The following is a 26,898-nucleotide window of genomic DNA, read 5'->3' as shown; positions in this document are numbered from 1 at the left end:
GAGGGCGTGGAACGAATCCCTATTGGCGCTAGACGTGATCATTATGCAATAAAGGAGATATTTACTAGTGCAAATATGACTATGATGGAATTGGACAAGTAATCGGATAATTAGGTACTCGAGAAGCTAATGACAATGATCCTGGGCTCACTAACGAATCCGCGGTCAAGGGGATGAAGAAAAAGTATAGGATAAAACGTTCTCATTTTCGACTTGGAGAATCGAGTCTGAAAATTTATCAAGTATACTCGAACTGTATCTGAATATCGGTTCGAATAATAAATTTATTTAATTATATAATTAATTTATTACAAAGGAAATACAATCTGGATGTGAATGTTAAATGGAAACAAATTTTGCTAAGTTGAAAATCGATCGTATCGTAATTACCACGACTCGTTGTTTACAGATTAAAAATCTGTTTTACGAATACGAGGAGCTATATATCTACTATTATTAATCAATTTTTATGAAAAATTTCGTACGATGCGCGGATAAATTCTAATTTGATAAATTGTTGGAAACGTGGAAAATTGAATGCAATAAAATTACGTGGCACGGTTTACACGGTTGCAACTTTATGACCCACTTAGGTCAAGTAGCAATGAAATTTATTGCATATATCGGAAATTCAAGGCACGTAATTGGCAGTTTATAAACAAATTATTTGTTCTCTTAATTAAATTGCCCGCGTCGAAATCTGTGAAACGTTTTTGTATCGAAATCGAAGAATCCAACATCGCGATCCTATGAATCGAAGAATGCGACGTAAATGTTCGAAGTATGGTTGAGAAACGATAGAAAATTCCAAGTGTTACGCTGTATTTCTCGTTCGATTTGAATCGAAATTTTAATGAGGAACAGCGCCGATTGATATTTAAAAGTGAAACGGTTAAGAGCAACGATACAGGTTTTGTTAAAAGCAATTGGTCTATTTACCTCGCTGTTTAAACGGGTTTGTTTGACGTTACTTTGATCAATTTCCATTGACACTTTTATAGATAGCATTCTTTTTTACGGATGGAAAGCCGTCTGATGGAAATTTGTCTGAAATGTCCGTCGTAAAATTGCATTTTCGCGGGCAACAGAAAACAATGGAATTTTGTACAAAAGCGCAATACTTTAATTAGCGCAAAATTCCATTTTCCCCGCTGGGAAATTGAATTTTCTATTAAAGCGTGATACGTTTAATCAGCGGTGGCGTAAATTCAACAAACTAACAACTGGAATATTGACTTGTCACAATTTTGTGACACCGTATATGTCGTTGATACGTTCCAGTCTGGTCGTATTTACAATTTCAGAAATTTTGCAACTATTTTTTCATTTTATCCGTAACGAGAATAGCGAAGATAAGACAGGCAAACGTGGTAAAACGTTGATAATTCGGTTACAGGGAAATCGAATAAATTTGAAGTTGTAGAAAGTAAGAGAAAGTCGAAACGAAGCAAACGCGATTCCTTAAGCCACGATGTTCAGGGATTTTATAATCTTTCCGGTGACGTCTTCGACGTGGAATATCCAAAAGCTGAGAAATTGATTCTATACGATGAAAAAGACGATGTCTCCACAGAATACAACGATACAATGGTGGAAGAATTATCGATCGACGTAAATCCTGTTGAGAAATGCTCAGTTGGTATGACCGCTAGTTACTAAAAGGTTACTAGGGTTATGTTGGTACGACTCCTAACGACGCTCTTTTGTCATAGGAGTCGACCACGCCTTAATTGCTAAGACGCATTGGGAGAGTTTAGACGTTTGCTGTGTGATTTGGTGTTTTGTATAAGAGAGAAAATAAAAGGTGTGATAACCAATCCGAGTGGATCCGAGATTGATTATCAACCCCAACCTATATAAAATAACAAATCCCGAGGAAATTGGATACTTCTCTGGTCCTAAATGGCAAAGGAACAGATTATCAAGTAAGTCAAATATTTTTCCAAATGCCATTCTTGTACAATCGTTGCTTTTCTACTTACCACGTACAATATAGCGGTTAATAAATTAACGAATCATCGAATATTACTGAAAGAAAGAAATTGTACTGATATTCCAATCTATCGTGTACAAAAGTAATAATAACAGCATGTAATATAAGAATAGCTTACCTTCAGCCTTAAAAGGAACTCGGTTTACAATTATTCTCCCTATTGCGTTCCACTCTCGCTTGATCTTCTACACGTTCATCTATATTTCGCTGTTTTTAATTTATTTTATTATTCCCTGTCTATTACACATATGTATATTGTCCATTGCACGAATCTTTATCTATCTTGCCTAATTTAATGTAAAAAAATAGAAAAATAGACAAATTTGCTGGAGGAATACGTTTACCAAAATTTGTCAAGAATTTTAAAGAAATTTGCAGGATGAAATTCACGGTGATACCGAATTGATATTTTTGAAATTATACTTTTGAAATAATTATTTATATCATAATAATTATTCCACGAATACTTGCTCGTAGATATTAATTTATGCTTTTAATAATCATGCGTTTAAGCTATCAAGTCGAGTCGAGTAGACTTTCTAATTTCGTGGAAGATAAGTCGATTTCTAAGATAAGTCATTTCTAGAGAAAAGACCAACTGCTAAGGATTCGCCGCCACGATGGCTAGAGCTTGGAATAGCTGCTGATTACTCCGTGGTAGATTTTCATGGAATTCGAGTACAGCAATATATCTTGGCTCTTTTAAACATCGTAAGTAATACCAAACGAAATTCTGTTATTATACTTAGATATAGAATACCTCCTCCTACATATGTACGCGAGCAGCCGGGAAACATAGGGCAGAGTTATGCGTATCTCTGTATTTTCAAGGTACGCTACTTGCTTTCAAACATCTCGATCGTATACTCGGATGGAAGCTCTGTATTTTCTGTTTACACTGTTCAAAGCTTACACGTATCTTTTAAAGAGTTCTGCAAATAATTTATCCGTAATGGAATTTTGTAATCGATTAATTTCAGCCATTCGGTAATTGGTTTTCCAATGCTGTTGAGATTAATAACGTACATTTCCTAAGATAAATATAACGAATAAAATTAATTTTTTAGGAAAATTATATAAGATACGATGTATTTACGAGAGTTTTGAATAATAATTTATTTGTAAGGCTGTAATACTGTTTTAACGCCTGTTACATTTTCGTACGTATTTTAATCCTAGGTCAGTGCAATTTACATGGACCCATCGCTCGAATCCAACATGATTCTAGTGATCGTACGAATGATTTTATACGCGGAAAAACGAGACGTTATGGTAAGCGATTTCCATTAAATTAAATCATTTAACTAAAGTAGTAACTATCTGAGATACGCATATGCGAGTGTCAATTATTTTATTTTCTACTTATCTGTACAGTGTATGGTATATAAATTATATAGGTCAAAATATCTGCGCATGACGTTTTAGGTCGATAAAATGCAACGAGTTCCATTTTGTTAAATTGGACAACCGTGAACGATCCCTTGGAAACAAATTTCCAAACAAACAATTTTCACGGATCATTGACAAACCTCGCATTTATCGTGTATCCGAAATATCTGTATAATCGACTATTAAACCTTTTTCATCTCTTAAGAATCTTAATTTAATGTTATAGACCTATGATAATATCATTGATATACGACACTTGCGATTCCTTTTACTTTTCTTTTTCTGCTATTCTTCTCTGCTGTTGAATCAACATTTCAACATTTTTCAGGAAGATTAAAATACTAATAGCGTTACAAGTTACATTTGATTACAATCAACAACACGATTACTTGCACATATATTTATTATCATTGACGAATATTTATATATAGTATATAATGCATGATGTAATAATAAATATAATATATTCGTAATATTTGCTAGCTTTTATTAAGAAAATATTAATAAATCGTCGTAGGTCCGCCGTGGCGATGCCAGACGATCTCTCGAGAACGTGAACAAATGGAACAGAAAGATGCTGTCCTCGAAGGACGTAAATCACGATGTTGCTGTATGGTTGACGCGATTGGATATAGGAGGTCCTTCGAGATCGTGCGCGTTAAATCGAGACGAAGGCTTGACCAGCGCCTTCATCATCGCTCACGAAGTAGCACACATGTGAGTGTCCCACATGTTGAGATATCGTTGGTAAACTGAAATATTTATAACTGGCCTGGGTATTTACGCAGAGACCGTGTGTTATTTATTTATGCAAATACGTACTTGTACGAGAATAATTTGAAAAATGAAATCTCCATAGGAGAACTTATTATCTTTACCGAATATCACAACGAGTACTGTACTTTGAATCTGCCATAGATTTTTGCGTATTATGTGCGTTCTTGCATTCCTCCTTCCACCTACGATGGCTCTTAAACAAGAAACGATATCGTAACGAGAAATACAACCTAGCTGAGCGTCCACTTTGGTTCCACTAGTGTTGTCCCATACAACTTTGTGTTTGACCTCGCTATTAGGGGACTTTTTATCCAACGTTTCCTTCACCGCCTTCACTACCTTCGATTTATCGAACTTGAGACTTAAACTGGCCGTTACTAAATCTTCCGGCTTCTTCGACATCGGTTGGTGTCTCTTCGTGAACCAATTCGACGGTGCCATAAAGGTCGAAATAGCGGCTTTCGAGGATCCGCTAAGCTTACTTTTAGCTCCGTGCAATGTCGACACGTCGAAGCTATTGGAACGGAAGCTCTTCGATCGACTTCCTTTCTGTTCGGTCGTTTTTCCGGGCCAGTTTGATTTGCTATCGTCCCGCGAACTCGGCGCTTCCTCGCCGCATCGGTTGATTTCCGTCGCGGAAGACGCTAACGAGCTTAGGATCGATATCAGATCCGTATTAGAGCAGACAATGCCCGCAGCACCGGAAACGGATGCACTCGCGGCTCTTGGCAGTTCCGAGACGCGCTTTCGGAGAGAAGACGTCGGCGAAACCGACGGAGTAGGCATTTCAGAGAATCGTTGTTTCGGCTGTTGAGTGTAACGTTGAGCGGAACTGTTACCCTCCAGCGGCTGTATTTCGTACACTTGCTCCGTCGACGTCCTGTACATCCTTAAGCGCACCTGGCAAACGGATTGCTTTTATTCGAAAGACAGTTTCTTTTTTATCATAATTCGTGCGTTATGATACATGTTTCGATGATTGAGCCGTTAAGCGTGACAAAGCGATGGAATTGTTTTGCACAGAAATTCTTCAACACGTTGAGTGTTTAGGTGTTTAGGTGTTTAGGTGTTTAGGTACGCAAATAGACTAGAATATTTTGCAAGAATGAAATGTCTTGGTATGGTACGCTTTAATCTATCTATCCAAGTCAAAATAAGTATAAAAATCGCGTGGCAATCAACATATTTAAAAAAAAAAAAAGAAAAAGAAAAGGAGAAACAGATGCTTCTGATTGTTTAGTGCATTTTCATAAAATCTTCTAAATGTTTAATTCTCATAGAATAAAAGGGAGAGCATACGTTTGAATCTCAGCAGATTTTATTAATTCTTTCAAACCATAAATATAATATGCGTATTACATCAACTTTAGTTCATACATGTAACAACATATTATTCTGCACGTAACAGTTACATTTAATGAAACATTTATTTATCCAGTAAATCCATATTCTCTATTAAACGTTCGTTTATTAATAAAACTACCATAATCGTCCACGCATTGTTCGCTTCCTTAATTATTTTTCAAAGTATAACGATAATCAATGATGCAACAGAAATATCACGTAACATCCCAACAATCTTACATGAGATTTTAGCTGTTTTTACTATACAAATTAAGTCATTATTAAAATAAGTCATTATAATAATATATATATGTCGGAGATGAAAGAATACCGGAACCTTCCCTTTGGAACTTTGGGAAGACCCCTAGTATTGAAATTTAGATTTCACCATAGCCATATTAAGAAACTGTTGTCATTCGATCTGACTGTATTTATTTGAGATTTATGATAGTGAGCTCGGGCTCGAGGCGACAATCAGTCGCCGAACGTAGCCGCGGTCAAAGGGATGAACGTTTTGTCTAACAAAGGCATGAAGTAATTCTATAGCTCTTCTTAAAAGAAATACTTGGGACAGGGCACGACGGTAAACGTTTCAATGGTTTCTGCCCCGTGGCTCGCCACACGCAGACTTTGTCCTTCGGGTAAGATGATTGCCAGATGCCAACGCATCTTCACAGTATATGTTTAGCTGGGCGAGGACCGGCTACGAATATTAAGTTTCAATTATACAAAGTCTTTCAAATAGACAAATAGCCTGTGCCCCAACTACGGGAAGATAAGAGAAATCTATCCTTCCACGAACGACGCTTCCCGCTAGCAACTTTTTCCAAGGACAGCTAATATCTTTCTCTAACCACCAACATGGAAATTGACCAATTAACAGCAACTTCAATTTCCCTCACCCTTCGAACGAAGACTTTTCTCCGCGAATCCGATGATCTCTTGGGACTCTCATGATCGTGCCCTTAGGCACACCCATCATAGATTTCTTCGACAGCGTCACCGCGACGGAGAGCCACTCTCTCTAGTGCCATCTCATCGGCAATCGACCTGTCTTTCGTATACGTAATAATTGCCCCTTGCTCTAACATACAGTGTAACTTAGACGCTAACGAAGGGTAAAGTTCGTCATCCCGTTGACCGCGGATTCGTTATTGAGCCTAGGATCATTGTCATTTGCTTCTCGAGTATCTAATTATCGCGATTACTTGTCCAATTCCATCATAGTCATATTTGCACTAGTAAATATCTCCTCTATTGCATAACGATCACGTCTAGCGCCAATAGGGATTCGTTTCACGCCCTTAAACCTAACTCTAATGTTAACGCCAACCCGACATATATATATATATATATATATATACATACATATATATATTTTATACATACATACATATATCAATTTTTATACACACAATTATACATATTCATTTTCATTTAATATTTTCATTTAATAATTTAATATACCTTCGTCCCGCAAAGGCAAATAAATTCACGCATAACATTTCTCTTCAGCGGCATTGTTCTAGGATTGTATTTGTTGAAAGAAGGATAGCATTAAGCGCTGGAATAAAGAATGACGAATCGTTATTCTTTAACCATCGTACTTAGACTCATATTTATTGAGCTACTTGTATTTTAATCGAAGTCTAATATCCTCCATCTGTAGGCGTAAATATTACTGCCGTTGTTAATGTCATTTTAAGTTTTACTACTGGAAAGGACATTTAAGTTTGAAGGCAGGCAAGTCTACTGTTCTTAAAGCTGACATTTAGACATCTAAGATTTTTTGTGTCTTTATTGACAAAAATATATTTGACTTTGCATATCTAAAATAAAGGATTTGCGTTATCTAAAATAAATAGATCATCTTTCTTTAGAAAATTCAATGTGGTGAAATTAGAATATGAGATAAAAGAAATACTATGCATACTTATTGTTCTTCTTAAAAATTAAAGGAATACTCATAATCCTAAAACATCCTTTCTATGTTGTACTAGATATATATACAATTAAAATGTGTAATAATGTGAATGATAAACTAGTTCGAATAATTATTTTGCTTAAACGTAAGTTAATTGAAATCAGATGAATGTTATACACGCATTATACCGTGCATTATGAACTATTGATTGATTGATGCTCATATTTAATTATTAACGAGAAAATTAGAAAAATAAGATTGAATTTAATCTGTCCTTCTTATATTTATTAAGATGAGTTCTGGGGCTTGAAACACTCGAGATTAGAAATTTTGATTAATGTTTCACATTATGACTGGACGCTTGTTGTAATATCTTTTGTACGAGATACACTATACATACACAAGATCAAAATGGAATTTCGAAACGGTCGTATCGTTCAACAAAAATCTCTTTTATCTTTGATCCTCTTCATAAAAATGCAATTCTCCTTTACAGAACATCATATAACATTTATTGTACGATATATTGTTCAATTATATTTCGAAATTTTCAGCTTCGAATCTTTGTTTAATTATACTGTAGAATTAAATATCATGCGTTATTTAAATATAAAAATAGACTAAACTTTTGTCCACATTTATTAAAGCTGTATCAACTGAGATGTTTAAATTTGCGAAATTTCATGGACTTTTATATTTAATTTTTCATCATGAATCCCGCTTTGCGATACAATACATATTAGATTTATAATATCTTAAATTTACAGTACCAATGCTGATTTCATCTGAAACTATTTGTTTGCAAATGATATCTTTCTTCGTTGGAATTACCCTTCACTTATAAATTAATAATTATTAACATTGAACAGTATTGTTAAACTTCAATAAAAATAGGATCGATAACTAAATGTTAGTTAAAGAAACTTCCTATTACAGGTATAACAAATCATATTGAATTTTGTTTAGAAAACAATAATAAAAATGGGTGTCTTTTTGTGAAAATAATTTACAGCATATCACTCGACTTATTCATATAAGAGACATTAGTTTGTTTAAATACCCTGTTGCACCCTTTTATTCATTTTCAACCCAATTTTTTCACAACATTAAAAAATATTTTAAGCCTGAAGAAAAACATGAAAAACTTCTTATTAGCATGATTTCATGCTAAACATCCTCTTAAGATATTATACATCTTTCTTGTTTACTAAAACCAGAGCCTAACTGAAATATACGAGTATCGCAACAGGATTAATCGTAATACATGATTAAATACAAGCAATATGTAAGCTATATTTTTACTTTTTACTTCAGAAATAAATATTTCACCAGCATCGTCTTTAGCTTAAGGAAAATAAACTTGTGAAATTTAATTTAAAGCTTCGTAAAACATGGAAATGTTGCAGGATAACAAATCAGAAAAGATATATTAAATAAATCACAGTTCAGGTATCTATAACATGTGATTCTCTTAACAAATCTGTTTCATTCATCAAGCAACTGCAAAATTTCCGTAAAATCAGAAGCGGTTTCACAAATTATAGGCATTCGTAAACATGATAGATAAGAGTTAGTATCGCGGCGTTTTAGAGTATCTATGAGCGTAATATGGACAGTAAAAAGATGTATAATAAAAATAGTTCACTTTCCAAGCTATCACTAACATTGTAACGAATTATTATACATATAACGGCTCACGAAAGTACTCGGACGCTTACAGGAACTTTCCATGAATATTTTGTTGAAGCTTTTCATGAATTTCAAGATGCATTAGGCTGTCTCAAAAGTTTCTTTCGTTTTGTTCTATTACTACAAAATAGATCATACATAAATCGATAGAATAATATAAAACAAAAAGTGTCGTGCATCTATTATTTCCTTATGAAACGAAAGAAACTTTTGAAACAAATGTAAATAGGAATTATAAGATGCTTATTGATTACCATCGGTATTTGGACAGTTAATTATGTATTGTATAAATAAGTCACAATATTTTTAGTAGGAGCATTTTTACCCCTAATCAATCATATGTTTAAAAATACTCTTTACATTGTACATTAGTTTTTTGCTATGTGTACGTCTGCAATAAGCATCTTCTAGCTTCCATATATATATTTCCAAATTAGTCTCAATTTTTACCGGTGTAATCATGATAGACACGTCTCGTTACATTGAAGTGAAGTGAAGAAAAACACTTTTCATTCAAATACGTAAACACATAATATTCATAAATTTATAAGAACAATTTTGTCCGCAGGTATTTGGTAGCGCAATTGAGAAGATGTTTTTTTTTTTATTTATTAGAATATTTACAATCAATTCTCGTTGAGAATTTTCAGTAACTTAGTTTGGCGTGATACAATGACATGGATTATAATAGTTTTATATTGTTGGTTCTAGTAGAAACTAAGGATTTAATCTAGAGGGTATTTTCTTTTTAGTCTGCGGATCTGGTCCGTCGTGTCCAGTAGTTGGGTGACTAGTGGGTTGTTGTGGTTGTTGACTCTTGTTCATCGTGTTATATCTGCTTCTGAACTTGTGTATTTCATCTTTGACTGTAGATATTTTGAGGTCGCGGTGGATTGTTTCGTTGGTAACATACCAGGGTGCATTTAATAGGGATCTTAGCGTTTTCGATTGGAAGCGTTGGAGTATTTCAATGTTGGAATTACTTGCTGTTCCCCATAGTTGGATTCCGTAGGTCCAGACAGGTTTTATTACGGCCTTGTAGAGGGTTATTTTGTTCTGTATGTTTAGTTTGGAGCGTCGGCCCGTGAGCCAATAGAATTTTCTTAGTTTTTCCTTCAATTGCTTTGATTTCTCTGAGATATGTTTTTTCCAAGTTAGCCTCCTGTCCAGGGTCATGCTCAGGTATCTTACGGAGTCCTTGCTTGGGATTATTGCGTTGTTAATGGTGACCTGGGGGCAGGTTTGTTTTCGGAGCGTGAAGGTTACACGGGAGGATTTTTTTTCGTTTATTTTAAAACCCCATTTTTGGAACCACTTTTCCATGGAGTCGAGACTTCGCTGGAGAGTGGATGAGGCAATTGCCGGGTCTGCGTGTGTAGCTAATAGTGCTGTGTTGTCGGCAAATGTTGCTATTGTTACCTCGTTTGATATAGGTAAGTCGGCAGTGTAGATGGAGAACAGTAGGGGTCCGAGGACACTACCTTGGGGTATGCCGGATTCTATTGGGAATGTTGCGGAAGAGGCGCCTAGGCATTTAACTATGAATTGTCTGTTGGTTAGGTAGGATTTTAAGATGGAGTAGTATGGATGGGGTAGGATCTTTTTGATCTTGTAGAGTAGCCCTTCATGCCATACTTTGTCGAATGCCTGTTGGATGTCTAGGAATACCGCTGAACAGTATTTTTTCTTTTCAAGGGTTTGGCTGATCATGTGGGTTATGCAGTGGATTTGCTCTACTGTTGAGTGTTGTTTTCGGAAGCCGAATTGGTGGTCTGGGAGTGTTTTCAATTCTTCTAGGAGTGGGAGGAGACGATTCGTGAGCATTCTCTCGAATAGTTTAGACAGGGTAGGTAAAAGACTGATTGGGCGATAGGAGGTGGTTTCATATATTGGTTTAAATCCCGGGTTTAGGGATGAGGGTGATTAGTGAGATTTTCCAAGCCTTGGGAATGTGTTGAAGGCGGAGGATAGCGTTGAATATTGATGCGACGAGTGCAATTCCTTTTATGGGAAGTTCCTTGATTGCTTTATTTCCTATTAGGTCGTGACCTGCTGCTTTCTTGGGGTTTAGGCGATTGATTGCTTGTATAATCTCTGCAGAAGTGAAGGGCTCAATAGGAGGGGACATTTGGAAGGGAGTGTGCAGGTGTTCGGTAACGTCTGCAGCAGCTACGGAGGAATAGGGTTTGAATACTTCAGACAAGTGTTTGGCAAGTAGGTTGGCTTTTTCTATAGGGCTACGCGCCCATCCGCCTTGCGGGCGGCGGATTGGAGGTATTATTTGTGGGGGGCGCGTGAGTTTCCTGGAGGCCTTCCATAGTGAGTAGTTGGAGTCGGCTGTGGGGGACAAGCTGGCGAGATATTTGTGAAAACAGTCATTATTGTAGTTTTTTATGGTTTTGGATAGTTTTCTAGTTGCGTTGTTTAGTTTGCGTTTGTCCTCCGGTGTTCTATGGGTCTGCCATACTCTTCTTAGTCTACGTTTTTCTGCTATTTTTTTTAATATGTACTGGGGATATTCGTGTTTGCTGATGGACGTTATTGCCGGTGTGGAGTAGCGGATAGCGTTTATTATGCTCGTGTTTAGGTATTCCGTGGCTGCTTCGATTTCTTCATTGGTTTTTAGTGAAGTTGAGGCTGAAGTTGTGTGTGTGAAGATTTCTCTAAAGAGCTGCCAGTTGGTGTGTTGGTTATGAATGGAGCCATTAGGTGTATTCTCGATGATTGTTGAAATGACTGTTACTATCACGGGGGAATGGTCGGAGGAGAGATCAGCCGAGGAATTGATTTGGACGTGTCTTGACGAGATATTTATAGTTATGAGGAAATCAAAGAGATCGTGTATTTTGTTTGTGTCGGTGAGCCAGTGTGTGGGTTCGTATGTGGTAAGGTAGTTGAGGTTGTTGGTTATTATGCTGTTGAGGAGGTTTTTGCCTCTTACTGTAACCAGTCTGCTGCCCCATTGGGTGTGTTTGGCGTTGTAGTCTCCTCCGGCTATGAATCTATTGCCCAGGGTGTCCAGGAAGTTGTCAAAGTCTTCTTTGGCGATGGAGTGTCTGGGAGGGCAGTATACAGCTGAAGTGGTGATTGTACCATGACAGTCTTCTATTGCTACGTTTGTTGCTTGGAGGTAGTCTTTCTGGAATGGTGGAAGTTCGTAGTGCTTGATGTTTGATTTGATTATGATTCCGGTGCCGCCGTGGGCCTTTCCGCTCGGGTGTTGGGTGGTAGAAGTTGTAGCCGTGTATTTTGAGGTAGTTTTTGTCGGTGAAGTGGGTTTCGGATATGAGCATCACATCGATTTGCTGTTGTTTTAAGAATAGTTCTAGTTCAAATTTGTGCTGAGCTAGACCGTTGGCGTTCCACAGAGCTATTCGCATTGGTTTTATTTTGCTTCTGTGCGTATAAATTTGTCCATGAAGAGTGTGAGTAGTGACAGCAAGTTGTTAATTTGCTCAGTTTGCTTCTCGATAAGTTTTTCGAGTCTGGTAAAGTTGTCTGTGTTTTGTGGGGTGGGAATTCTATTTTCTGTGTGTACACTGTGTGTTTTCGAGTTGTTTACATTTCCTTGCGTTGCCTGCGCATAGGATACTGTTGGTGTGGTGAGTTTTTGGTGTTTAGGTTCTTGTGTGGTTATGTCCTTGGGTCTCAGTTTTGGATACTTTATAATATGTAGTGTTTTGTAGGCTGAGCATCCTTTGTAGTTCGCAGGATGCTCTCCTTGACAGTGGATACACTTGGCGGGGGTTTCCGGGGATTTAGTGCGTTGGTCAGTGGGGTGATTACCTGCACATTTTACGCACCGGAAGTTATGATTGCAGTATTTCTGCGTGTGGCCGTACCTTTGGCACCTTTTGCATTGTATTATTTCTTTCTTTACAAGAGGTGGCTCGAACTTAACTATGGAGTTCATCAGCCGATTGATGTTGTAGATTTCTTTGTTGTTTGTTTTTTGTTTTAAGTCTATAAAAAATAAGGATAGGAAAATAATAAACATGACTAATCTGAATAGTTTAATTGTCATCTTTATCCAAGACTCGCATAGTCAATCGAGCCATTTGGAAATCACATTGACCAACTCCAAAATTGAAAAGTAGAGAAAAGTAATTACAAGTATCGCAAGTGGTGAGACAATATGCGATAAAAGTGAAAAGATGAGCGTGGCGTTAAGCTCTAAGAAACTAGAGGTTTTGTGAGAATCAATCGTGTACTTGGACGATGAAATTGCGAAATTATGAGATTGTCCAAAGATGAAGTTGGTCAATTTGACTTTCGCCAGGCTCGATCGTCACTACGACAGTTCTCGCGTATCGAAACTATTTTGATGTTTGTGTGGACAGGTGAGACGAATGAGCGATCGTGGCGGAGAAGGATCAGGACATTCGGTCGTTACGATGGAATCAGTGTTACCGACTTTGTTTGGCCGTCGCGAATCAGCCGCCTGTTTTCCTTTTGGAGGCGTGACGAGAATATTACCAAATCGTCGAGACCCAGCGTCCAGAATGTCCGCACCACCGAGCGGTAGAAGAAGTACGCACTATCTTCGGTTGGACATTATGGACGACATCGCATACCTAAGAGCGAGGGAGGTAAGGATCTTTCGTTTATTTTTGTTGAAGTGGTCACCACTTCTAGGAAAACTCCACATCTGGTCTTTTTAGCTTTCTCAAGCGCTGAAGCCATCGACAGCATATAGACAAAGGAATAGCAGGGAGGCAGACCCAATACGGTAGACAGGCGACTCTATGAACGTTCTAAGAGAACGGATCTCCTTCGGCGTAAATGGCGCTCCTGATCGGCGAACGGCTGCAATATCCTAAATCTTTCTTTTCGACGGTTTCCTCGTCGATCGAAAAAAACTATTCGTCGAAGTGGACTATCTGTGGCTGATCTATTACGGTAGAAAGTGAAAAAGAATAAACGAAAGATCCTTACCTCCCTCGCTCTTAGGTATGCGATGTCGTCCATAATGTCCAACCGAAGATAGTGCGTATTTCCTCTACCGCTCGGTGGTGCGGACATTCTGGACGCTGGGTCTCGACGATTTGGTAATATTCTCGTCACGCCTCCAAAAGGAAAACAGGCGACTGATTCGCGACGGCCAAATAAAGTCGGTAACACTGATTCCATCGTAACGACCGAATGTCCTGATCCTTCTCCGCCACGATCGCTCATTCGTCTCACCTGTCCACACAAACATCAAGATAGTTTCGATACGCGAGAACTGTCGTAGTGACGATCGAGCCTGGCGAAAGTCAAATTGACCAACTTCATCTTTGGACAATCTCATAATTTCGCAATTTCATCGTCCAAGTACACGATTGATTCTCACAAAACCTCTAGTTCCTTAGAGCTTAACGCCACGCTCATCTTTTCATTTTTATCGCATATTGTCTCACCACTTGCGATACTTGTAATTACTTTTCTCTACTTTTCAATTTTGGAGTTGGTCAATGTGATTTCCGAATGGCTCGATTGACTATGCGAGTCTTGGATAAAGATGACAATTAAACTATTCAGATTGGTCATGTTGCTTCGTCAAACGATTTGAATTCAAGCAATTCGAAACCATTTTGTCAATGTGAACCTATTATTTTACCAATGTGAATCTGTAATTTTGCTTGAAATATCTTTCCAAGTTTTTATGATGATTCAGATTGGTCAAGTTACCTGAATCAAGCAACTATTTTCAAGTTACTTGAAACTATTTTGTTAACGTGTACAGTTGCTTGAATCAAGCAACTATTTTCAAGTAAGTTAAAATCATTTTGCCAATGTGAACCTGTAATTTTGTCTGAAATATCCTTCCAAGTTTTTATGATGATTCAGATTGGTCAAGTTACCTCAATCAAGCAACTATTTTCAAGTAACTTGAAACTACTTTATTAATGTGTGCAGTTGAGTGAAGCAAGTATTTTCAAATAACTCGAAGCTATTTTGTTAACGCGTACAGTTGCTTGAATCAAGCAACTATTTTCAAGTAAGTTGGAACTATTTTGTTAACGCGTACAGTTGCTTGAATCAAGCAACTATTTTCAAGTAACTCGAAACTATTTTGTCAGTGTGAAACTATATAGACACTAGTTAATTTCCATACACATGTATAATGTATAATGTATAAAAACAGAGCTATTTTTTCAGATCAGAAGGTACGATCAATCTTTTTCTTTAAATATATTATGCTGAAAAGATATAGGATGGATTCGGAAATACAAATAATTCCCTTTATTTAGCACACAACTGTTATACATATATCTTATACTCTTAAGACCTCAAAAACCTACTCGCACGCACGCTTGTTGTCAACCGACTCTTCCAGATACTTCTAACGACTGGCTCTTGTCTTTTGTCTCAACCAAGACCCGGACGTCCTCTGATGCTTACACACACATTCACATGTACAGTGTAAATGTATCATATTCCCAACAATTGTATTGGAAAAATTTGAAATGGATCGGAAAATGTATATGGAAGTTACAGGACCTTTCTCGAAAATTATCGATAGTTCAAATATCAGGTTGTACAACAAAAGAGTCTTTCGTTTTATAAGAGAATAATAGACGCACGACGTTTCTTGTTTCCTTTATTTTATCGAACTACGTACGTTCCATTTTGTTCTATTAAGGTAAAGACCACGACATTTGACAGATTAGCTGTCGTGTTTGTATAAAGATGCATTGTCGTAAAAGACATATTCGTAGAGGAAAGACACTTTTGGGGCAACCTAATATTTGGCTGAACCTGACAAAACTGTACGCTTGTAATAAATAAAAAAAAAAGCCTGCTACGCCCTTTCGATCATTTCAGCTCGAGTTATGTATGGGTCGACCCAATTACGTTCTTACAACGTTAGAGGATACCTTCGTTTTGAAGAAAATGAAAAAAGATCGCACATTTTCGTTTCAATTTTCTTGATTAAAAATCTTCTCCCAACGTTACAAATATGTTTTATTATCGCTAAAATAGGGACAGACTCGAAAGTACAAAAATTGAAGAGTCGCAACTGATGTAACGAACATAATCATGACAGTCGTGTCTCGTTACAGCGTTAACGGGATTTCAAAATGTTTGGCATAGTACGCGATCCTACGCAAAATTTCCGCCAGCTCAGTGAAGTTTCGGCTATCCGAGTCTCGTATTATACGATGTGTTTCCAGCTTTCTCCTAACTGCGCGTTTTTTTTCGAAATTTTAACGCCGGCACCGCGCGAACAAAGTAAATAGATTAATTGAACTTTTAATCGATCAAATAGTCAACTAAACTGAAACGCACGTACGATGTTAAGTTATCGAAATCAATTTTACGATTTTACCGTACGAACGCCGGTAACATCCGACCTTTCGGTATTTTCCGAGTTTTCTATTGTTCGTGTGATACGCGTCACCTCGGAACGATCATGATTATTCGAACACTTTCGCAAGCCATAATAAGATTACAGAAAAATGTACTTTGCTGTGAATACACGTTTCATCGGAGGAATCGAAATTTGTACAGGACGATGTAACGTCGTTCGAACGAAGCTGCGATAGACTTAAAGTTGGGCTGTACAATTTCTAGATTTATATTAATCCTATAGAACGAAAAGACCCAGAGCTCTATGAACGTTCTAAGAGAACTGATCTCCTTCGGCGTAAATGGCGCTCCTTATCGGCGAACGGCTACAATATCCTGAATCTTTCTTTTCGACGGTTTCCACGTCGATCGAGAGAAACTATTCGTCGAAATGGACTATCCGTGGCTGATCTATTACGGCAGAAAGTGAAAAAGAACGTAAACGAAGGAAATGGCCGACATAAAGGACGATAACTGTTAATTTAAACGTAATAGAACGAAAGAATACGACGTATTCGTTAAAGGATATTTAAGACAATTTAAATTAAAATCGATTTTCACACGACGTTCTTCGATTTTTTCCAGAACCAGATTATATCTATGATAACGTTTCGATAATATCGTTTTATGCAAAAGAAAGCCAATTATATGATTGAAAGAAGAAATTTGGATCAACGTATGGATATCCTCCTATTTCGTTGCACGAGTTGCGAATAACCTGTCGAATAATGATAAAGATAGAAACGAATATGACAAAGGCATAACGAAGGAACTAATATTCAGAATTTCGTGCGTTTAATTCCTCGAAAATTGCACTTTTAAACGCATCGGTCTCGCAGTTCAACCTGCCGGGAACAAAGAATTTTATCGGAAACATCGTTCTAACATTTCAATTTTACAAACGTTTCGCTCTGCTTCGTTAAATGCTGCGCGTATTTGGTAGATAGAAAATTATGCACATACGTTAAAACGTATAACGCGCAACAGGCAAGGATATACGCGTACGCGCTGCAAACGCGTTAAAAGCGAAAAATATCGCTGAAATTATTTTCCCATAATAAAGAAATCGTCGGGCCTCTTACGAATACAAAAGATAATTCGTTAAGATTATAGTGTCTATTAATTTTACCATAACGAGTTTAACAGAGCTTTCGAAACTAAAAGCTTTATCACAGACGATAAACCCTTTGAGTGCTGAATACTCACGGCCTATGTCGTCCGTACGGACGGCGCGTGTCTAGCGCTGACGATCGCTGTGGACGGAATACTTTTTCGTTAGACTGAACTCTGTTGATTAACTATTCAAAGCGCAAATCGTAATAAGTTATAGTAGTTTAAATGATTAAAATGAAAGAGATTTTAATTATTTATTATAAACATTGAAATTTACAGTTAACTAGAATTTGCGTAATAAACTAGAAAACTAAATTTAGTAAATATGTGAAATCCCTAGAGTTCATGTAGGATAGGGATTCTTTTTATTTTACGGGTTGTAAATTCGAGCTATCGCGGGGAGACGCGGTCGTTAGAATACGCGTCAACGGGAGTCGTAAATTCCCGTTACGATTAGAATAATCGACACCACGAATAGTTCGATCCCCGTATTTCGGTTAGGATAATCGGGGTGGTTAATGCGGTATAACACTGGGAGTCAGAGTTATAATAATGTATATTTCCAGCACTTTATACAATCACACAAAGTAGTAACGCCGTTGAAAAGATATAAACAATTAACAACTTTATCGCATGCAGATAATATAGATGTATACAATATAGAGCAATGCTCTTACAATTGAACTTAGTCTCTTGGTGGACGTAGCACGATATGATACTTAATAGAATAAGCGAATGTTTGGCAATGTCACGGATCGACTTGAATTGGCGTTCTGTTCAGAGTTAGACGTTAGGCGTTAGAATTTTGACTAGCTGGTCGCTCTTGCGTTGAGATGGAAGAAAGTTCAGTGTGGGTGTGCCCTTTTGCATGACGAACGCGGATTCGTTGTTCACACTTTTCGTTAAGAAAAGTGAGGGTAACGATCCGCGATGTCGATTGGTTATGCCCTACGCTGATACTTGAAGGCCTCCTACCATCGTGGTTGATAGGTGACCTTGTTCATGGAAAAACCTGATTGTTTTATTAGCTAGCTATTCGATTCTTCCCGATGGGTGCGTGTTCGCTTTCTCCGTATTTTTTCAGCGCGCCTAATAAACCCAAGGACCTCTCTAAAAACCAGATGTGCTTCGAAAATATGTTTGGCTTAAGAAATTCTTCAGGACAAAGGGGTTGAATGAAGACGCCTGTTGATACAATACAGTGACAGCGAAAGAATATATTGGGTCCTTAGGTTTATTGAGGGTCGGAGTGACGTTACGCAGGCCGCTGGCTGTCCGGTCGCGAGGGCTGGCATGCAGATGTTTAGGCGACGTAACACGGGTAGCACGACAGGCTGTGTTTAACGGAGAGATCGATACGGACGAGCAGTTGAAGAAGTACGTGTTCCCCAGACGGACGGACAGAGAGTTACATTAGAGAGACAGACAAGGTTATAGAATAGTTGTTTAAGATTGTAAAGACTGAAGATTTAAGATTTAAAGACTGAAGAAGAAAGATCGGTAGCTCAGGACGTTCAGGTAAACATTGCACCAAAGACTTATAATTTCCCGTTTAGATAATCATCGTTATTGATTGTTATAGACGCATATTAATTGTTGTTCATTTTTGTATTTTATCAAATCATTTCATAATAAAAAAAACTCGATTTTCAGACTTCAGAATCGAAATATTAAACTCCCAATAGACGATGAGACAGCAGCACTGATACCGATACGGATTCAAACTTCGTATTCCGAGACATTGTCTTAGAGGAAGCATAAATAACATCCACAAGAAAAACAAAGACGGAAATGGAGAAACTCAACGTGGACATGGAAAAACTTCTAGAGACCCTTTAAAGACGAGATAAGAGGGAAATAGTTGAAACAAACAACAATATAGAACGATTAGAAGGAACTCAGAAAGCCACAAACTGGATATCAGAGTATGAAGAGGAATGCAAAAAATACAAAATAAATGCGATGAAGAAAAGTCAAAGGTTTGAGAAAGTACCTAGGAAAAACAGCAAAAAGGTGGTACCAAACAAATCTACTGAAAGCTGGAGGACACAACTGGGAAGATTGGAAAGAAGCATTTATCAAAGCCTTTAAGAATAAAGGTTGGCCGGCAATACGATATGCTTACAACTGTAAATACCTTTCAGGTTCGTTCGTAGAATATGCAATAGAGAAAGAACGACTAATATTGGAAGTAAAAAGGGAAATGGATGAAGAGGTGAGGATACACCTGATTGTCATTGGATTACCTATCGAAGTCCAAGACAAAATCGAAAGCGATAATATACAGACAACAAATGACCTAATAGGAATATATTTAAATATATTATGCAAACGTTGGACAACGTTATGTTTTGTTAAGCTAACAGGATACACTAAAAGTACATTATCAAGAAAGGGGATGTGGCCCGTAAGCAAGTATGTTCTTCTAGATATGACCATCAGACAGTACCTGTGATGCGGTTATCCCGGAAGTACATTGCGGAGTCGGTAGAGAGCGTTTCCTGACCTCTCGCCAGGGAGACAATAGATGAGGATTTAAGGGTGTCGAATCGGGATCTATGCAACGCGGAGGCGACTCGTTCCTTCGCCCTTCCTCTTCCTCTTCGCCCGATGTGCTTTCCTCTATGACGATTTGAGGCTCGCCATAGTTTGCCACATTCACATTCGGGCTGCACAATTGTCTTCTCATCTTGATTTAGAAAACTCTCACTTGAGCATAAATAAAACGTTTCTTCGTTGAAACCGTATCATAGTGAAGAACGATCGAACAGTACAAAAGAATGAATAAAATTAAGTCACATTTTTATTAATTTTCTTTTGTATCTAAAAACAAATCTGATAGATTCAAAGATACAAGATCTTTGAAAATATCGTATGGAATTTAATACTAATTTAGTGTGCAATTAAAAAATTACTATACTATTTTGTTTCTCCTATATACGTGTTGGAGATAAAAGGACATCGGGGCCTTTCTTTTGGAATTTTTGGGAAGACCCCCAATACTTTAGTCTAGACTTTTTATTATAGCTGCACTTAAATAATAAAACTCAGAAGTAGTTGTTTATGATTTAATCCGACTATGTTTACCCGAGATTTATGACAGTAGGCTTGGGCTCGAAGTGACACAACTGGTCGCTAAACGTAGCCACGGTCATGGCATGGACGTTTTTACCTAACAAAGCTATGGAGTAATTGTATAGATCTCCTTAAAAATATAGTTGACCCGAGGGGTACAGAGACGAGTATATAAGTGCAGTTCCATTTGGACTGAGGGAGTTCTACTTATACTGTAGACAAGTAAGTTGAGTTCTACTTATATCGTAGACAAGTAAGTTGAGTTACACTTGAATTGTGGACAAGTAAGCTCAGTACGACTTAGACTTTGGAAGAAGACGTATTTGTTATCCCTTTGACCGTGGATTCGTTATTGAACCTAAGATCATTGTCATTGGCATCTCGAGTATCTAATTGCCACAGTTACTTGCCAACTCTGTACCATATCGGTACTGTAATCATGTCGGTACCAGTAAATACTATCCATATCGTATAACAACAATGGTTAATCCAAATGAAGATTCGTTACACGCCCCTAATCCCAATGAGAACTCGAGATATGTGTATTTTTCTTTTCTTTTTGCTTAAAAGATTTCCTGTTTATTGTCACATTAGAATGTCAGATTCTTTTGGCACACGAAGGCTTCGTAAATATCAGAAGGAATATAGCGTGGAAAAATGTTGTTTTATTTTTAAAGTTCTACGCTTCGCTACTTTTTTCCTAGTACGTTCGCTTTAGCAATAAAACTGACTTTTTCGCCCGTTAAAAACGGATTACGCAGACGCGCTCACGCAGCACGTGCCCAGAACGAATGTTGCGAGTCGATATTTTCTTTTGCGAATCGCTCTCGTTATTTCGTTCGAAATGTTACCGTGCGGATATCAGACAGCCATTGGAAGTTATTAGACGTTAAAATATGGCGACAGCTTCGCGTATTCCACCAGTTTCTCAATATTCCCCTTCGAACCTACAAATTGCTTCCGTATCTCGCCAACAGCTAGTCCTCGTATCTTACGCAGACGTCGATTAGAAGTAGAATTTTCGATAAAATTTAAATTTCCCTTTTCAGTTCGTACTTCGATTTATGGACTCGTACATACGTTTCTCTCTTATATATTACGTGCATTTGCATATATATCTGTTTCTCTATCCCATGCGTCGTAGTTTTTGGATGAAACCAACAGCTTGTACACACGTGCAAGATTTTATTTTTCGTGATAAATCGAACAAGAATATATTCTTTCGTGCTTCTTAATTGAGTGACATTACACCAGGTGAATAATGCACTCGAATAAACGATTTTTCTTAATACTTATAAATTACGCGACGCGTTAACATTCAATTAATTCATAAAGGAAAGCATGATAATTATATGAATCAACTTTAAGAAAATAAGTGTAATTTTTTATATTAAATAACGAATAATAGAAAAGATGGAATAAATAAGTTAACAATAAAATGATAAACAATACGCGTTTGCTTATTTACAAAAATCAAAATATAAGCAGCTTAAGTAACTCAATATTTTATGGAACGTTCTTCAAAATCAATAACTACATTGTGTTCTTTCCATTCGAAAAAATTCTGTAACGTAATTTCCGCACTAAAGGACCTTCTATCGTAGCATTTTCGTCAGAGAATTTCAAATAATCTAGTTCTGCTTCGAAATCGTTTTATTACCTTTTTTTATTACGCCTTTGAATCCATCGAAAGATTTATATTAAAATTTTTACTTTGCCACTACTTTCTTTATGTCGCTGCATATCAATTATTTATTGAAGCTACTTCGTTCTAACGTGGCAATCATTCACCAGTTCAGCACAGGCTAGCGCACATTTTACGAGACGGATTTTCCATGCGTCGAAGTCGCAAATGTCGTTACACGTGTACCGGGGAGTATCGACAAATATCAAAGTCATACGAGTGTGGTCAGGAAGGCGAACGCAGGAAGGGCGGCATTGGACAAGCCAAAGAGGCCGGAGGGACCGAAGAGGATACGTATCAGACCAGAAGCCATCCTCGTCAAAGTAGGGCAAGACAAGGAGTGGATCCAGGTCTACAAAGACTTGATGGGGGCAAGGGAGACCCTAAAAAAGAGCTGTGGAATTAGGAGGACCAGAACAGGTGACATTCTGATCGAGCTGAAAGCAGGTAGCAACGCCAAAAAGACCGCGGCGGATATGAACACGGCGCTAAGAGGCAAGGTGAGAGCGCTACCAATGCGCGACAAGACCTCCGTAGAGATCAGGGATATAGACCCGCTCGTAGGCAAGGAAGAACTAGCCAGGGAGATAGTAATGCAACTGGGCATAAGCGACATCACTGAGGTCGAAGTAAAGACCCTAAAAATGGCGCCGTGGGGCACCCAATCGGCAATAGTGACGATGCCGAAAGCCTATCTGGCCAAAGAGGGGGCGAGCCGGAAGATCAGAACCGGCTTGACGATAGCCTCGATAAAGGCACTACCCAATGTGGTAAAGTGCTTCAGATGTCACATGTTCGGACATATCGCGAACAAATGCACGGCGATAAGCCCTGGAAAGGAGATTTGGAGGAAGTGCGGAGCCAAAGACCACACGATAGCTGCTTGCGTCAACGCACCCTGCTGCTCCATCTGCAGCAAGGAGAAAGGAGTGAAATTTGACCACGTAACCGGATCCCTGGCTTGTCCAGAATATAGAAGGCGGTTGAAAGCGAATAGATGAGGATACTGCAGATAAACCTCAACAGATGCAAGCTGGCGCAGGACATGATGCACCAATGCGCGATCGAACTTAGGCCGGATATAATAATAATTTCCGAGCCGAACAGGCAGCTACCGCACTGGTTTAATGACACTAAAGGAGACGCCTCGATATGGGTCACACTCCTCAATGGCAAACTGCCTGATGAAACAACAGAGGTCAAGAGCGACGGGATAGTGGGCGTCCGCATCGGCGACGTCTTCTGCTTCAGCGGATACTGTTCGCCCAACATAAATAAGCTAGCATACTCCAAATACATAGACACGCTGTCGACTATGACGAAGAGCGTTGCTAGAAGACACGACAAGGTCGTCGTGGCGGGAGACTTCAACGCAAAGTTAACCTGTTGGGGAGGATCGACCACAGACAAGAGAGGGAGAGTCTTAATGGAGGCACTAAGCGGCCACCGGGTGTTTCCATTGAGGCTCAAGGAAAAGTACACCTTCTTCATGAACGGGAAGACGAGCTTCCCCGACATAATAAGCGTATCCAACAAGGTCAGCGAGATACACGCCGGAAGCGCGGTCTTGGACAAATACTCGGCCTCGGACCATCTGTACGTGCTCCACAGGTTTAAGGCGAGGAAGACCCGAACCGTATCGAAGTTCTACAGGTACGTGACCAAGGACATGTCGCCGGAGGAGTTCCTGAGCAGATTCGACGACACAATGAAGAAGGAGGACCTCAGCGCGGCTATCGGAGAGGATGGGGCCGAACCCTTGCAAAAGAGCATCGAAGGTACGTGCGAAGGGATGCTAAGGAAGTCGAACTGTGCGGCGAGCCGCAAGTACGCGAACTACTGGTGAAACCCGATGATCGCGGAACTGAGAGCGCAGGCGCACAAAGCGCTCAGGAAGGTGACGAGAGAAAGGAGGAAGAATGCCGGCAACACCGAGCCCCTCGTCAACGCCTACAAGGAGATCCGAAGGCAGTTAAAAAAGGAGATCGCCCGCAGAAAAAAAAACAGCTTGGGCAGAATACTGCAAGATACTGGAGAGCGACCCTTGGGGCAAACCCTATCGCACGGTCATGAAGAAATGTAAAAGCAAGGGACCAACCAACGACATGCAGATCGACATGGTGAAGGCAGTCCTACAGAGGCTATTCACCTTGGGACACGGACCCCCCATTATGAGGGCCGCGAAGAGGCAGAGACCGAAGAAGAAGGAGATATTAGCCTCAGCGTCACCATCGGCGAAGGCGATGTCGTCGATGCCGCCGGAAGAATGAACACCAAGAAGGCTGCAGGAGTCGATGGCGTGCCGGGCGAGATCGCGAAGCTGGTAGCGAGTCGCAGGAGCGAGCTCGTGACAAGGGCGTTCAACGGCATCACCGAATCAGGAAGGATCCCAGACTGCTGGAAGACGGCCAGAGTAATACTGCTAAGGAAACCGGGAAAGGATCCCTGTCTCCCTAACGCGTACCGGCCGATAAGCATACTCCCAACCATGAGCAAGATCTGGGAAAAATGCTTTAAGAAGATCATCGAGAGATGCATCGGAATGGACCCGTTCCATCGGAGGCAATATGGCTTCAGAAAGAAGAGGAGTACGGTAGATGCCATCACGCAGGTGATGAAGTTTGCCAACATCTGCAAACGGAAGAAGGTAGTATGCGTGATGATCACCCTGGATATTAGCAATGCCTTCAATTCGCTCAGCTGGAAGATCATATACGAGGAATTTGACAAGAGGAAGCTGCCATGGAAGGTCAAAAGGCTAATCGGCAGTTACCTATCCGGAAGGAGGATCATCGTGAGCAACCAGCACGGCACGGTGGAGCACGAGGTGGCGGCGGGAGTTCCGCAGGGATCCATCCTCGGACCATTCCTGTGGAACTTGGTATACGACCGGTTGCTCGAGAGACTCGACAACATGCCAATGGTCAGAGCAACCGCCTTCGCGGATGATCTGGCCATCACATGTTCCGTCGGGAGGAACGAAGAGGCCTCCGCCAAGGTCAACACGATGCTAAGGATCGCCAACGATTGGTGCACGAGTGTCGGGCTCACCCTGGCGAGAGAAAAGACGGAGGTCATGCTCATCACAAGCTTGCGAGTGCCGAGAGTGGTGAAACTCAGGTTGGGCTCCTCGGACATCGAAACGGTCGATCGCATCAGGTATCCCGGAGTCGTCATCGACTCCAGTCGGAGATTCGGTGCGCATATCGAGATGGTGTGTAATAGAGCCGACAAGTTAATAGGAGCCCTTAGGGGAATTCTACCCAACATCAACGGGCCGCCCAGCTTGGCTCGTAGGCTCTACTACAATGTGTGGGAGTCCATCGTAACTTACGGAGCACCGGTGTGAGCTAGAGCAGCGAATACCGATAAGAACAGGAAAAAGCTGAAACGAGCACAACGAACGGCCCTGTGCATAACAACGACGGCATACCGTACCGTCTCCCACGCGGCACTTTGCGTGTTGACCGGGAATCTCCCGATTTACATAAAGATAAAGATGCTCGGAAAGACCTACGAGAGGAACAAGATCCATGGGTCCAGGATTGGCACGGATGACGGCAGCAAGCTGAAGGAGGAACTGGAGGCGATTCGCAAGAAGGCCCAAGAGGACTGGCAGAAGGAGTGGAACAACTACAAAAAGGAAAATATCACAAAGAAATTAATACCGAGTGCGCTGCTATTTACCAAAAAGAAGATGGACATCGATCACCACACCATGCAGCTGCTAACCGGGCATGGGAGCTTCGGTGTCTATAGGAAAAGGATTGGCAGGGACAGCGACAGCAACTGTCTCGACTGTGGAGACCCGAACGACGATGCAGAGCACGCCCTCTTCGCGTGCCCGAAGTGGACGGACAGAAGGATCGAGCTGGAGAACGCTCTGGGCGGGAAGATAGACGTGGGCAATCTGATCGCCACGGTGACCGCCAAGGACGAGAGCTGGAATAAATTCAGGCAATTCTGCAAGACCGTCATGTGTCACAGGAGGGTGACAGCGAGGGCCTGGGAAGAGGCAAGGAGGAGAACGAGCGAAACAACAACTACGCGGAGCAATGAGGGCAAGAACACGAAACAACGAAAAACCGCAGAAGGAGACCAGCCCAGTATTCTGAACTGGCTGAGAGGACGACATGAGCAGTAACTGCCCGAAGAAGTAGATACAACGGGGCACGAAAGGACAACCCTGATGACTGCCGACAGGTTTTACCGGGGTTGTCTGCCCTCTAAGCGGAGGAAGAAGGAGGAGGGGTTTTTAGTGGGTATGGCAACGACATCCGACCGACTCCCACATAACCCAGTGATGCGGGTCACTGGGCATGCGTAATAGCACTTTCCCCTCCCCACGCAAAAGAAAAAAAAAAAAAACAGCACGACGAGCCACGATTATACGTGATTGTGAAATTTCTAAAATTTCTAATTTCTCTGCGAAACCGTATCCAGAAGTTACATAAAATATTCGTCGCGCAAAGACGATGAAAATATTTGAGCAGTCAATTATTCGCTGTGTTAAGCCACGATATTTAGCGAAACGATCTTTATCACCAGTTGTAATGTTTAAGACTACTTCTATTCATG

The 26,898-nt window shown here is 39.8% G+C and overlaps 1 protein-coding gene and 1 long non-coding RNA gene across 3 annotated transcripts in view; both read left to right on the top strand.

The window, feature by feature from the left end:
- Positions 1-26,898, top strand: part of LOC126927220 (uncharacterized) — a 119,887-nt gene that overhangs the window by 7,186 nt on the left and 85,803 nt on the right. The window lies entirely within an intron of this gene.
- Positions 1,644-4,019, top strand: LOC126927236 (uncharacterized). 2 transcript variants are annotated; one of them, XR_007715299.1, is made up of 4 exons: positions 1,644-1,925; positions 2,580-2,704; positions 3,173-3,265; positions 3,900-4,019. It is a non-coding gene; the product is annotated as an uncharacterized LOC126927236 (long non-coding RNA). The 2 variants fall into 2 exon arrangements; XR_007715300.1 differs by lacking the exon at positions 3,900-4,019 and adding an exon at positions 3,419-3,589.

The sequence above is a fragment of the Bombus affinis genome, unplaced genomic scaffold, assembly GCF_024516045.1.
Source record: "Bombus affinis isolate iyBomAffi1 unplaced genomic scaffold, iyBomAffi1.2 ctg00000080.1, whole genome shotgun sequence".
NCBI classification, from domain to species: Eukaryota; Metazoa; Arthropoda; class Insecta; order Hymenoptera; family Apidae; genus Bombus; species Bombus affinis.
The sequence above is the reverse complement of the archived record's forward strand: the minus strand, read 5'-3'. Positions and strand labels throughout refer to the sequence as shown.